The sequence below is a fragment of the Lagenorhynchus albirostris genome, chromosome X, assembly GCF_949774975.1.
Source record: "Lagenorhynchus albirostris chromosome X, mLagAlb1.1, whole genome shotgun sequence".
Taxonomy (NCBI): domain Eukaryota; kingdom Metazoa; phylum Chordata; class Mammalia; order Artiodactyla; family Delphinidae; genus Lagenorhynchus; species Lagenorhynchus albirostris.
In genome coordinates, this window is record NC_083116.1 from 32,435,230 (window position 1) to 32,450,897 (window position 15,668).

General features: G+C 37.5%; 1 protein-coding gene across 1 annotated transcript in view; it reads left to right on the top strand.

Moving 5' to 3' along the window:
* The first annotated feature begins 5,330 nt into the window (after positions 1 to 5,330).
* Positions 5,331 to 15,668, top strand: part of IL13RA2 (interleukin 13 receptor subunit alpha 2) — a 45,718-nt gene continuing 35,380 nt past the window's right edge. The window contains exon 1 of the mRNA XM_060138496.1: positions 5,331 to 5,376. The gene's annotated coding sequence lies outside the window, so the exon portion shown is untranslated. The remainder of the gene's footprint in view (positions 5,377 to 15,668) is intronic.

Genomic DNA, 15,668 nt, shown 5'->3' on the forward strand with positions numbered 1-15,668 from the left:
TCCATTGGTGAAAGTGGGGTGTTAAAGTCCCCTACTATGAATGTGTTACTGTTGACTTCCCCTTTTATGGATGTTAGTATTTGCCTTATGTGTTGAGGTGCTCCTATGTTGGGTGAATAAATATTTACAATTGTTATATCTTCTTCTTGGATCGGTCCCTTGATCATTATGTAGTGTCCTTCTTTGTCTCTTCTAATAGTCTTTATCTTAAAGTCTATTTTGTGTGATATGAGAATTGCTACTCCAGCTTTCTTTTGGTTTCCATTTGCATGATATATCTTTTTCCATCCCTTTTCTTTCAGTCTGTATGTGTCTCTAGGTCTGAAGTGGGTCTTTTTTAGAGAGCAAATATATGGGTCTTGTTTTTGTATCCATTCAGCCAATCTGTGTCTTTCGGTGGGAGCATTTAGTCCATTTACATTTAAGGTAATTATCGATATGTATGTTCCTATTCCCATTTTCTTAATTGTTTTGGGTTCGTTATTGTAGGTCTTTTCCTTCTCTTGTGTTTCTTGCCTAGAGAAGTTCCTTTAGCAGTTGTTGTAAAGCTGGTTTGGTCGTGCTGAACTCTCTCAGCTTTTGCTTGTTTGTAAAGGTTTTAATTTCTCAAACAAATCTGAATGAGATCCTTGCTGGGTAGAGTAATCTTGGTTGCAGGTTTTTCTCCTTCATCACTTTAAATATGTCCTGCCAGTCCCTTCTGGCTTGCAGAGTTTCTGCTGAAAGATCAGCTGTTAACCTTATGGGGATTCCCTTCTGTGTTATTTGTTGTTTTTCCCTTGCTGCTTTTAATATGCTTTCTCTGTATTTCATTTTTGACAGTTTGATTAATATGTGTCTTGGCATATTTCTCCTTGGATTTATCCTGTATGGGACTCTATGTGCTTCCTGGGCTTGATTAAGTATTTCCTTTCCCATATTAGGGAAGTTTTCAACTATAATCTCTTCAAATATTTTCTCAGTCCCTTTCTTTTTCTCTTCTTCTTCTGGAACCCCTATAATTCAAATGTTGGTGCATTTAATGTTGTCCCAGAGGTCTCTGAGACTGTCCTCAGTTCTTTTCATTCTTTTTTCTTTATTCTGCTCTTCAGTGGTTATTTCCACTATTTTATCTTGCAGGTCACTTATCCGTTCTTCTGCCTCACTTATTCTGCTATTGATCCCATCTAGAGGATTTTTAATTTCATTTATTGTGTTGTTCATCGTTGTTTGTTTCATCTTTAGTTCTTCTAGGTCCTTGTTAAATGTTTCTTGCATTTTCTCTATTCTATATCCAAGATTCTGGATCATCTTTACTATCATTATTCTGAATTCTTTTTCAGGTAGACTGCTTATTTCCTCTTCATTTGTTAGGTCTGGTGGGTTTTTATCTTGCTCCTTCATCTACTGTGTGTTTTTCTGTCTTCTCATTTTGCTTCACTTACTGTGTTTGGGGTCTCCTCTTTGCAGGCTGCAGGTTCATAGTTCCCTTTATTCTAGGTGTCTGTCCCCAGTGGCTAAGGTTGGTTCAGTGGGTTGTGTAGGCTTCCTGGTGGAGGGGACTAGTGCCTGTGTTCTGGTGGATGAGGCTGGATCTTGTCTTTCTGGTGGGCAGGTCCACGTCTGGTGGTGTGTTTTGGAGTGTCTGTGGACTTATTATGATTTTAGGCAGCCTCTCTGCTAATGGGTGGGGTTGTGTTCCTGTCTTGCTAGTTGTTTGGCATAGGGCATCCAGCACTGTAGCTTGCTGGTCATTGAGTGAACCTGGGTGCTGGTGTTGAGATGGAGATCTCTGGGAGATTTTCGCCGTTCGATATTATGTGGAGCTGGGAGGTCTCTTGTGGGCCAGTGTTCTGAAGTTGGCTCTCCCTCCTCAGAGGCACAGCACTGACTCCTGGCTGCTGCACCAAGAGCCTTTCATCCACACGGCTCAGAATAAAAGGGAGAAAAAGTAGAAAGAAAGAATTAGTAGAAGCAGAAAGAGAGAAAGAAAGAAAGGAGGGAGGGAGCGAGGGAGGAAGGAAGGAACGAAGGAGGGAAGGAAGGAAAAAAGAAAGGAAATAAAGTAAAATAAAATAAAGTAAGATAAAATATAATAAAGTTATTAAAATAAAAAAATTATTAAGAGGAAAAAAAAGAAAAAAAATTTAAAAAAACGGACAGATAGATCCCTAGTACAAATGGTGGAAGCCAAGCTATACAGACAAAATCTCACACAGAAGCATACACATACACACTCACAAAAAGAGGAAAAGGGAAAAATATCATAAATCTTGCTCTCAAAGTCCACCTCCTTAATTGGGGATGATTCGTTGTCTGTTCATGTATTCCACAGATGCAGGGTACATCACGTTGGTTGTGGAGGTTTAATCCGCTGCTTCTGAGGCTGCTGGGAGAGATTTCCCTTTCTCTTCTTTGTTCTCACAGCTCCCAGGGGCTCAGCTTTGGATTTGGCCCCGCCTCTGTGTGTAGGCCCCCAGAGGGCGTCTGTTCTTCGCTCGGACAGGACGGGGTTAAAGGAGCCACTGATTCGCGGGCTCTGGCTCACTCAGGCCGCCCATTGGGGCAGCTTCCCCATTTGGTTTCAGACTCATTTCCAGAGAATGTGCATGCTTATAGTCACATGAAAAGGCAAGTCTAATACATCATTCCTATTTTGTTAACTAAGGTAAACAAATAAGTTTGGGTTTTTTTTTCTTTTTTTTGAGTGTGAAGAAATGAACTACAGTAGTTTAATGAAACCAGGGATATGTAGCACCTTGGGAGAAGGGAAATTGATTTTTAATAGGTAGGGATCCCAAGAGCAGGAAAAAATGAATGAGGTTTATATGGAGTGAGGCTGACCTATCCTACCTGATCTAAGTTAAGTTTCATGAGAGATCCAGGTGAGATATTTCCTGATTATGTTCTAATATCACCTCTAGATTTTTCCCTGACCATTTTAATACTCTCTTCAACTACTCCAAAACCACTTACTATCCTCTCAGTTCTCAAATCAGCCCATGGTTGTCTCCATTTTATTTTCACTTTCTTTCTTCTATTCTCCTTTACTCCTTTTGCTTCTTCCATGTGTGGCCTTGTCTAAGTGTTTATAGAAAATACATATGTGGTTGTGTATATGAATATATATATCTATATAAATGATGAAATGCAACTTGTAAGCACTGAATAAATGTTTTGAAATAAATAAACGAAAGTAACATTCAATAATATTTTGCAATTGGTTGAATAATACTTGCTATTTCTGTTTTCAACTTAATGATTTAACTGATCATTGATGTGTTCAATAGTATATCAAAGTAGAGCATGTCATAATGCCAGTCTGTATACTAGCTATCCCTCAGGGATTAGTCAACTCCTTCATTCATTTAGAGCATATTTATTGAGCACTTAATGTGTGTCAGGTACTAGTTTTAGGTACTTGGGCATCATCAGTGAACAAAACAGACAAAAATACCTGCTGCATATAGCCTACAGTCTAGAGGAGAGAGACAGGCAATAAATGAGAAATTAATTAATTCACTAACTAGATGATATTGTATATTAGAAGGAAATGCATGCTTTGAAATATAGAAATAGTAGATGTTCTGTGCATGTGTGTGCATGTGCGTGTGTGTGATTGGAACAGGTTGCAGTTCTAAATAGAGTGGACCTAGTGTTGGTCTTATTGAGAAGGAGATGTTTGAGAACCAAAGAGAGCAAGTCAGGTACTGAACCAGACTGATCTTTTAGGGCCCCTCAAATCTCACTAGAAAGGTGATACTTATTCTGCCTATGTGTAGAGTTGGTCCGATTTGTATACCACGTCAGGGTTAAATCCAAAGGGCACCATTACTTTCTCTTGTTGAGAGTCTGATTCATCAATAGAAAACAGAAGCCTTAGAGAGGCATTAGTTCTTGTGCTATTGTGTAATATTCGGGAAGACAGCTTTTACATTGGCAATACCTTCATACATTCCAAAAGCTCAAATTTCAGATATATAGCATATGGCTATTAGAACATAAAAATGCACCTTGGCCTGCACTATGTAGTTCTCCAGAGAATCTAACTTCACAAAATGAAGTGGTCTGGAAATGAGGACAAGTATCGAGTGCTCAGCCAAAATATTTCTCTGGTGACATAAGAATTAGGGAGCCAAGAACTGCATCACCCACTCCAGATTTCTGGCTTTCTCCCAAGAGTTTAAACATTTGTTTCCTGAGAAATACCACAAATAATTTCTTGGCTTCTGGACAGGATACCACAAAGCTAAAACTGCACTGCTTTTATTTTGTGAGCTTGAATTAGGACTTTTACATTTTTTAAATTTATATTTTTTTGCACTGTGGTTATACAGCTATATTTTGGATAATCTGGGTGATTGCTTAATATTATTCTGGCAGATAAAATCTTAGGTAATGAGCAGATACTGTAGACCCCATGTAAATTCTAAATACATTCTAAAGGGTTTTAGAGTGTAAAACATAAAATGAGAAGCTCAAATCTAGGCAGGCCTTACCAGAATTCTGAAGCAAAGCATTTACCTAGAGAAACAGAAAATAGGTCACGGGACATAAGAGATGTGTGCTCTGAGGGGAATGTTGAAAGAACAGTATTCATCAACCCAAAGAAGAAAAACCTGAGGGATAATTTAATAATTTAATAATTGTCTTAAAATATCAATGACTCAGATGCAGAGGGTAGTCAATATTCTCTTTATTCTTAGATTTTTAAATAAACTTAAGAAAGGGCAAGGGAGATTTTTTTTAGACCCTTAAGGAGGAATCTTGATTGTGAAACACTGGAAATGGATTCTGAGGAAAGTAGTGGAATCTTCTCTCTAAAGAGGTTTATAAATAGGAGAAAGTCTCACTTGTCTATGATGGTTTGAATGTAGCAGCAAGACCTAGCAACCCTAAGGATTCTTCTGTAGTACTACATTTGGTACACTAGCTCTTTTGGAATCATGTTGTCTTTATATAATGTTGGAGTGTGCTGGCATGATTTGCATTTAAAGTATTGGTTAAGTGATATTTAAAAAAAAATCTTCTGTAAACAAGTTATAATCTTTAGTAGTTTCCTCTCATTTCAAAACATAATGATAGTGTGAGTAATATCTCAGTATGTTTCTTTACGGTATCAGTAATAATTATTTCACTGGTGATGATTAGTATAAATATTACCCATTCTTCTTGGAAGGAGGGAAAATAATGTGAACTGTTCTGTTACCTTAAACATTTTGTAAAAGCAAACAGTATTTATTTGAATAATTTCCTTTCCACAGATATCATCGAGGTTACCACATTTAATATGTTTTTTCATATAAGTTCATTTGCTTTTAACCCATATTACTCTTCTTACACAGGCTTTGTAGAGACAGTTCACAAGAAGTGGCTGGGTCTCACACATTTGGAAAGGTAAGTCTTAATTTTCTTAAAATTTATAATAAACTTGTATAAAATAAATGTATTTTTAATAAAGCAAATTTTATTTTAAAGTATTTTTGGAGACTAATTAGAGCTGGATATGACTTTGTAGGTCATCAAGCTTATTTGACTGTTGAAGAAATTGAGGTCCTGAGAAAATGAAATTTGCATCCAATGTAGCAGTGGTAGAATTATGGCCAAAACTCAGGTCCTCTAATTCACAGTCTAGTGCTCTTAATACACATCACTAAATCTGTCTCTATTTTGATGGTTATTTTTCTGGTGAGGTGCCATGGGTATGTGTATGTCTGTGAGGGATAAGAATCTGTAGGTCCATAGAAGTGTGACAGGCATATGAGAGAGAGATGACTCAGAAGAGCATGTTCTTTAAGATCGAGGGACACAGGAAGGGTACCATGGCAGAGGGAGATTCATACAGAAGATATTTCTTATGACTCTAGAGATGACCTTTGTCTTTTGGGACTCTTCTAGAATAAGGGGTGAGGAGGAGAAGGGAGAGATACTAATTTACCATGCTTGGAAATTTTAAAAAAAGGTTGATATCAGTTGATATCATGGGAATTTGACTCATATTAAATATCATAGATGATAGTTAAGAAATTAAATGTGGCATATATTGGCCACAACAAATCCTACCAAAGCTTATGAAAAAGAATGTTCACAGCTGTTTAATTTTTTTCTAAGGAGTCCATAGTAAGCAGCATCTATGTAGCTTGAAATTAGAGTCTGTCTGTGTCATTAAGTATTTGGATGACATAGCAAATGACAATTGTCAAACAGTGTGGCATTCTAAAAGACTCATGGTAATGTGGAAGGCTAATGTCACTGATACATTAAATGAAGGAAAAAGAAGATAGTCCAAATTTACACAGTCAGGCTACCTTGTCCTAAATAAAAACTGTTTGCTGGACCCATCTCAAGTTCTCCCTCCCTGGACAACTCAAGTCCTCCTTCATATTTTTCTTGTGCGGCCAGAGAGGGTGGGCCAGAGGGAAGATAGGAAATACTTTCAATACTCCAAAGAGAAGATAGTGAGACCTCCTGTTTATCATTTAAAACTCCACTTAGACATCATCCCCTCGCTGAAACCCATAGCCTGGATTTCCATAGACCCACATGGAAAAAATGCTTCTCTCTATCATAGTATTTAGTAGACTGCATCATATTTGTCTTTGCACCTGTCTACCTGCCTAGACTAGACTGTGAGCTTCTTGAGGGAAGAAAATATATTTTTATGCCTTTCCCCTAATTTAGGTTTTCCAAGCTTTAGGAAGAAGTGGAAGTGATAACTGCTTTTCTACACTGGCTTCCTTACAATCCTTTATTCTATCTTCTGGGTCTCTGAGATTCTGCAGCCCACTCTGGCATATGGAACTGATAAACTAGGGAAGGAATCTGGTCATTGCTATTTAATGTTTGAGAACTTATAATTTTCTGTGGATATTATATCCTGAGACACTCTGCTGCATTTTCTCCAAAGGAGGGGCCTCTTTTGTACCAATAATGGAACTTTAAGGATTTCTGTTAAGCATTTACAGAAAATTGTTCCTCTTACTTGAAAAAAAAATGCAGGAGGCTTAGGCATAGTTGCCAAGTATGGGAATGAGGTCTTTGATGGCTTAGCAATTCTTGCTTTCCCATCTCCTTCCCTTTTGATATTTTCTCATTATGTTTATCCTCCCTCTTCTAGGATTTTTTGTTTCGTTCATACATGCATCCATGTATTCATACCTTCATTCCTTACAGATCACTAAAATGTAGCAGTCCTAGTCTTTGTACTTTGCAAAATACTCAAGATAAAAATTAGTCATACTGTGCAAATGTGAAAGATTAACACTTACCTGCTTCTTTCCCATACAGACCTCTTGAGTACTTTATGTGAATATCAATGCGTGCTTTAGAGGAAATAATTCCTGCTTTGAGAGTTTATCACAGAGGCGTTATGCCAAATTGGGACTTGTAACTCCAGTAGGTGGCAAGGGGTAAATCTTGACAAGTAAATGGACAGATGGAGCTTTATTTTATTCAACCCCTGCCCAATCTTCTGATTAAAATCTTCTATCACCTAATTCACACATAGGCTTACTGTGCACCAGGCACATAGTAGATGCTTTACACATATTCATTTAATTCTCACTGCAATCCTGTGAAGTAAGCCCTTTTAAAGATGAGGAAAGTGAGGCATGAAGATGTTTAGTACATTCTCTAGGGTCACACAACTAGTAAATAATGGTGCTGAGATTCAAACCCAGGCAATATGACTCCAGATTTAATGTTCTTAGACACTATACTAAGATCTGAAACTTTTATAATTAATTTAGTATGTATATCTGCATTTCTCTTAGCTATTCTGTGTCTTCTTCTAAATGTGTGTCACATATATATGCTAGAGAGCAGCTCAGAACCAAGGAAAATGGTATGTAACTTTGCTCTCAACATTTAAACACAGCACACAAGGATTAATGGGGAATCTACCAGAATGATCAATTGAAACTAGTAGTAACAGAAAATCAGTGCAACAATTTGGTGACACAGAATGAAGGAAGATTTTTTTAAAAATTATTTTTAACAGCTTAGTGAGGTATAATTGATATGCAAAGAACTGTACATATTTAATGTGTACAATTTGATGAGTTTGGAGGATTTTTTTTAAAGGTGTCTTTTGGGTCCTGAAATTATGAGTCTTTGAACAACTTTCTCTTCAGGGAAATTTTCATTTATTGTCCCTTAGTTGTCACATGAGCACAAAAATTTTTAATTGGTCTTCAAACTTGAATAGAAAAGAAAGGAAATGAGGGGTTTAAAAGTAAAGAAGTTTCATATTTTAATGCAGTAATGCCACCAGCCAGGCAAGGAAAAGTTCTAGAAAAGAGCTTTGTAAGAACGAGTCTTATAAAGTGAATAAAAGACTGTGTGGCTTTTAGAAACTTAGTGATTAGCACTGTAGAGTTAATATTGCTGAAACTTTGACTATTTAAAATAGAAGTTAAAAGAAAGATGACTGAATTAGTTCTGACATGTTACCATGTGAGATAATATACTTTTGTAGTTGAGAATAAAGGACAGAAAGATTAAAACCAATGAACACCATTTAGTTTATCTAGTGATGTTTGATAATTGTTCCAATCAGCAAATGTTCATCTTTTTTTTAACGGTGTGGTAATTCTCTAGAGTTCCTAATTTTCTAGTTTTAGAATGACCCATGCCTCAACCTGCTACACAATCCAAATGGTCACTGGACAATCTCATTCTCAGTCTCAGAGCTTTAAGGACCATGTATATATCATGAACTCTCAAATTTTATCTCTAGTACTGAGCTCTCTGCTACGCTCCAGATTTGTGTATCCAACTGTCTACTCTGTATCTTCACTTGGAAGTTTAATGAGCATCTCACACTTATCATGTCCAAAATTGAATTCTTTATTCCCACACCAAGCCTGCTCCTCCCCCACTGTGCCTCCTTTCAATAAACGGCATCACCATTTACCTAGTTGCTTAGATTAGAATCCTTGGTGTCATTTTAGATTACCCTCTCTCTCACATACCCTACATCTAATCCTTTAGAAAATCACATCAGCCCTACCTTCAAAATATATTCAGAATATGGCACTCCCCACCATCATAATGCAGGCTGCCATCATCTCTTGGCTAGAAAATTACAAAACTTTCTCGGATAGAAAACTGTTTCCTTTTCCAGTTTATTGTCTACTCAGCAGCTGGAGTTATCTCTAAGCTATAACTAATTTCATATACTCCCCAATCAAAACCTTCCAATGGCTCCCCATCTCACTCAGAACAAAAGCCAAAGTCTAAAATAGCCTGGAAGGCACCACACAAACTGCCCCCTCTGGCTACACTCTGACCTTTCCTCTTCTTACTTTCTTCCTTGCTTACTTTGCTCCGGCAACACAGGCTTCCTTGTCACAACCTACACAGTCCCTCATCAGGGCCATTGCACTTGCTATTCCATTTGCCTGAAACACTCTATACTCAGTTATCTTCATGACTCCCTCCATCCTTTTATTCAGATCCTTCCTCAGAGAGGCCTTCCTGATCATCCTTTCTAAAATAGCCTTGTTTCCTCACTCCACCCATTACTATTTAGCCTCTTACCCTGCCTCTTTTTTTTATGGCATTTATCATTACCTAACATATTTTTTTGTTTGCTTGTTTGTTTATGATCTATCTCCACCACTGGAATGTAAGTTCAGTGAGGGCAGGAATTTGTTCATTCATTGCTGTATCCCGCTTACCTAGCACAGAACTCAATGTTTGTCAAATAAATGACTGAATGAATGAATGAATGAATGACGGTAACCTAGGGAGAAAGTAGGTCATAGTCTTAGGAAAAAAATAAAACATTTCTTTAAAGATATGCTGCCAATCTAAAATATAGTTTACAAATATTAGTGTAAAGTATCCAGCTGTTCTCTTTTCAGGTGATACAGCCACTTTGAAGTCAAATGTTAATATGCAATAAATATGATCCATAAAATCTGTGTTTTTCTTCTAAATTAAATGCAAAGATTAATAAATGAGGTGGTTTTGAAACCCAGTTTAGGAACTGTTTAAGCATTTTAAAACCCGTATGCCACTATTAGAATGACAACTTGAGAAAATTAATGTGTATTGTTGATCTTTATTTTTCCTAAAATTATGCTGGGCCCTGGCTGTTAGGAATTTTCTGCTGGCTGTCTGGCCTCCAGCTGGGACTTAACTTCCTAATTTTATTAAGGCTCAATACAAGGACACACATGTGTATACTCTGGTTTCCTGTTAGTAGTTAATTAACAAGTTCATTATATGTTTGTTCCTGTCTCAGCATTATCAAGACAAATAGGGAAAGATCATGATGTTATGGTAAAATTCTATATGATTGTTTCTCTGAACTCTTTTGATTGAAAACTGTTTATTTTATAATACATTTAGATGTTAAAGGGGATAAGTGGGAGAGTTGTAACTTGTATTCTCAGAAAAATTCGGCAGAACAGACTCATCTGGAGAATAGCCTAGTCTGTTTTAATGAATTTATGGAAAAAAAGGCTTTTACCACGTTTCATCAATTATTTTCAAAGGATTCAAATAAACTAAGGAGTATTTAATACTAAATAGCAGTGTGATATAGTGGAAACTGATTCTTATATAGGCTGTTACTAACTAAATGGCCTTGATTAGGTCATCGCTGCATTCAGGGCTTTGGTTTACTTGGCTGTAAAAAGAGGGTGTTAGACTAGGATTTTTAGATTTGTTTCAGCATTTAAGCAGTATCTGTGAACATGATGCTTTCTTACCTTTGAAAGTAGGAATATCAGTTTTCATGATATGATTAATAAAAATTTTATTTTGATAATTGTTGAATCTAGATAATGGGTACATGCAGTTTCATTATACTATTTCTACTTTTATATATCTTTGAATATTCTTAAACAATAGCAAACTTAGAAATATAATTGATGAATAAAATGCTTGATAGCAGATAATATGTTCAAACTGATCTTGTGAAGTCTATTTCATGTCTATGCTGTTTTCTTCCAGTGTCGTCTGAAACATTTATATAAAAAAGAAGTTCCTCTTATGATCATTCCAGGGCAATTTTCTTCAGTTTTTAGGGAACTGTGCCAAGGTTCACGACCAGATTAAAAATATCCCCATGTACAGATTTTCAAGGTGAAAGTATTCCTTGATCAGAAAACTAACAAAAGTTTCTTACAAGCATCATATAATTTATATTGATTTGGCAACTCACAACATGAACTTTAGATTGGCTTAATTATCTGTACCTCATTCTTAAACCCAGGCTAATTTTTCCCCTCACCACCCTACACATTGCCAGGTCATTTCTGGAAGATAATATGGCAGACTACATTGCAGCTGAGCAATCCTGGGTTTAAATCCCTATTTCAACCATTTCCTAAATGTGAGACCTTGGGAAAGCTTTTAAACTTCTCTGAGCCTTAGTCATCTTTTCTATAAAATGGGAATGTCAATAGTAGTATCTACATCGTGGAGTTATTGTGAGGACTAAAGAACATGGGTAATCATTAAACACACTGCCTGACAAGCAGTTTAAACCAACATCATCAGCCTATTCTGTCATTATTATTGTTGTCACTTAGTTGTTTGCATTATTAAAATAAAGCTATGTGTGGAGAAATTGTTTTCAAAAGGGAGAAAATATGGCTGTTTTGGTTACCTTCACTAGAAGCATTCAATCCATATTTATTGAACATCTGCTATACTCTAGGAACTGGATTTATAGAGACAAGTAAGGCACACTTCCTGCTCTTAAGGAAATCACATACTAAGGGGAAAAACTGACATGTGAAAGCTTAGAGTCAGGGCTGAACTTAAAAGAGTGACAGAGTAGGCAATTGTTGGCATGCTGAGATTTAAAGGGAGCTAAAAACAAAATATAACCAAAGCCAGAAACCTCTGGCCTATCACTACATCTGAATTACCATTAGCATATTTTTCTTTGGAGTTTATACATTCTTTGATTTTTGGATTCCATGTGCAAATGCCTTTGGGAAGAGTAACACATTAAGTAATATCAATTGCATCTTTAAAAATATTGAAGTATAGTTGATTTACAGTATTGTGTTAGTTTCAAGTGTACCACATAGTGATTCTTTTTTAATTTTTTTTTGCAAATTATATCTCATTATAGGTTATTACAAGATAATGGCTATAATTCCCTGTGCTATACAGTAAATCCTTGTTGCTTATCTATTTTATGTATAGTAGTTTGTATCTGTTAATCCCATACCCCGAATTTGTCCCTCCCTCCCTCCCTCTCCCCTTTGGTAACCATAAATTTATTTTCTACGTCTGTGAGCCTGTTTCTGTTTTGTACATGGATTCATTTGTATTATTTTCTAGATTCCACGTATAGTGATTTCATATAATATTTGTCTTTTCTCTGTCTGACTTATTTCACTAAGCATAATATTCTCTAGGTCCATCCATGTTTCTGCAAATGGCAATATTTCATTCTTTTCTATGGCTGAGTAATATTCTATATATACCACACCTTCTTAAGCTAAGCATTTGTTGATGGGCACTTGGCTTGCTTCCATGTCTTGGCTATTGTAAATAGTGCTGCTATGAGCTCAATTGCACTTTTTTTTTTTTTTTTTTTTTTTTTTTTTGCGGTACGCGGGCCTCTCACTGCTGTGGCCTCTCCCGTCGCGGAGCACAGGCTCCGGATGCGCAGGCTCAGCGGCCATGGCTCACGGGCCCAGCCGCTCCGCGGCATGTGGGATCTTCCCGGACCGGGGCACGAACCTGCGTCCCCTGCATCGGCAGGCGGACTCTCAACCACTGCACCACAAGGGAAGCCCTCAATTGCACTTTTATGAAGATTTATTTCTATGTTATTTAGAGTACAGAGAAAATTGCTATAATCAAGACACCTCAAAATATTATGGCTCAAGCAACAGACCAAAGGTGGGCAGGCAGCACTGCTGCAGGAGGTCATCCAAGGCCCAGGGTCCTTCTGCCTGTTGCTTTGCTATCTCCTAGTATGGTAACTTTGTCTATGTGGTCAAAGTTTGGCTCCCATTATCATGTCTGTGCTATAGCCTACTGGTTGAGTGAGGAGAGAGACAGAAGAGGACAAGAGTTTTTTTTTTTGTCAAAACATGATCCAAAGGTTGCACACATTGCTGCTGCTTGCATATCATTGTCTAAATTTCTATCATATCTTCATACCTAACTGCAAAGGAGTCTGGAAAATATAGTCTCTGGCTGGGAGGCCATGTACACAGCTAAAGGTTCTGTTACTAACAGGAAGAATAGGAGAATGGATACTGGGAAGCAATTAGGGTCTCTGCCACAGTTTATCAGACAACTTTATCTTGATAAGCTTCCTGAAAGACCTAGGCCTTTCCTAATAGGGGGGTTGTATGAGTCATAAAGAAATGGTTAAAAAGACGGTTGACTCGTCTGTGGTGTTTTCTGACATCAACCAATTATTCAGTCTCAGATTTTCTAATACCAACTGAGTATCCTACCATTCAATTCAATTCTGACACTATCTGTAGTTAGCAAAGACCCCACAGGTTAAGAGGTCAGTCCATCAAGTCTGTCCCCACTTCAGATGCCAGTCGAAAGTCCCAGCACTTCTGACCAACTAGCTATAAATTTAGGAAGTCCTAACGACTCATTTCAGGTTTGATAGTTCACTAGAATGACTCAAGGAACTTGGGGAAACACTTTACTTGCTATTAATGGTTTATTATAAGAGCAGCCAAATGGGAGAAATGTATAGGGCAAGGTATTGGTGGGGATGAGGGTACCACAGCTCATGGAGTTTTTATTCTCTCTCCAGGCATGTCAACTTCCTAGTACCTTAATGTGCTCACCAACCTGGAAGCTCTCCACACCCAGTTGTTTAGGGGTTTTTATGGAAGTCTCATTAGTAAGGCATAATTGATTAAATCTTTGGTGATTGAAACTCAACTTTCAGCCCCTCTCACCTTCCAGGAGCTCAGGGGGTGGGGATGATAGTTCCAACCTCTAATCTCAAGGTTGGTTTCTCTGGCAACCAGCCCTCATCCTGAGCTAAGTGGAGGCTCACCAATCATCACCTCATTAGCATAAACTCAAGTTTGCTGAAAGGAGCCCATTACGAATAACAAAAGACACTCTATTAACTCAGGAAATTCCAAGGGTTTTAGGAGCTTTGTGCCAGGAACTGGGGACAAAGGACCAAATATATCAGGAGCAGCAGTTCCCCCCACCCAAGCCATCTCTTCCTAAAGATGCTCACCTTTTTTACCACAATGCACATAGAATGAGTTGTTCTTTCCTCTGAGCTCCCTTAGCTGCCAATGATTCTATCATAGTATACTGTTCTTATCACACAGTACTATAATTATCAATAGTTTCTAGTTTCTATCCCTCTAACTAGAATGTGAGCTACATGAGATACTATCTAGCTCACATTTGTACCCCCAGCATCTAGCAAGGTGCTTGACACATCATTGCTCTGTGAACCGTTAAATGAATGTGAGAGGATAGAAAGCAGAGACTGGCACTGCTGACTTTTGGCAGTCTGTGTGTCTGTGTTTAAGTGTGTTTGGTGTTAATCTGGGGACTAGATCATGATGTTGCTGACTGTATTTCCCAGCTCATTTGGATTTCCTGAGAATCTCAGCTCTGGTATCCTGCGGTTGAATCTGTGGTAGTCTGTAGGGGAACTCAGAATTCATAAATTAGCTGGTTTCAGAGTATTAAAAACTAGATTTGGGGGAACACAGGCAGTCTAGATGCCCTTTGTCTTACAGAGCATGTTCTTTATAGGACACTGCTTTTCTGTATACATGTCAACTATACCAAATAACTTTTCAAGTCAGTTTTCCGGGGTGTTATTATTTTTAAAAAATCCCCACAGAACCTAAGAAGTTCAACATTTGCCTGAAAGTTTAAAAACTGTTCTCAGATTCAGAAAATTTTTTTTAAGAATGGCGTATCTGTGTGTGCACATATATAAACTAGAATGGTTATTTTATTTACTTTTTAAATCTTTATTTTTCAAATCTTTAATTTTCTTGTTCATGCTAATTTGATGTCTTTTTAGCATTACAAAGGAAATAACACTTTGGGGTATTAAATAATGCCTTTGTTGATTGCCTCACTTGAACAGCAGTTCAGGAATACCCATTTCTTGTTTTGATGGTCCACAGAGTGGGAGTTACTGAGCTTTACACAATGAAAGAGATATTGTGATCCCTGCCAGTAAGCTATTTTAGCGGCTGAGGTATCAGGAAGAATCCCAGCAGTAGCTCTGTAGGAAGAGCACTGGACTATGTGTCAGGTCTACCTAGGTTTTATTTCTCTTGAATTTTTGACTTCTGGAAGTTATTTAACCTACTGAAACTTATATATGTTCCTGCTAAAGAGCTCAGAGATAGTACTTGTCTACTCTAGGCCCATCTAGCTTCACTTCATGGTGTCAGCCTAAGAAGTCTCAGTTCTGATATACCCCTGGCCCAATGAGAACCATTTTCTTTTAGCAGGTAGAAGTCTGGAAATAACCTAGTGTATGCTATGCCTCTGGAATTGATTTGGGCCCCTGGGAAACTTTGTAAGCATCAGGCTTTAGCATTTATCTCTTACCCCACCATCTGCTACTGGCTGTTTAATTGGACTTTGGTTCCAATCTGGAAGCTCAATTCTTTTTCTGTGTCTCTGTTGAAATTGGGATCCAGACCTGAATCTTTTGCCTAATTTCTGCTGGCCCCTTTCCAGGGACTGACAGT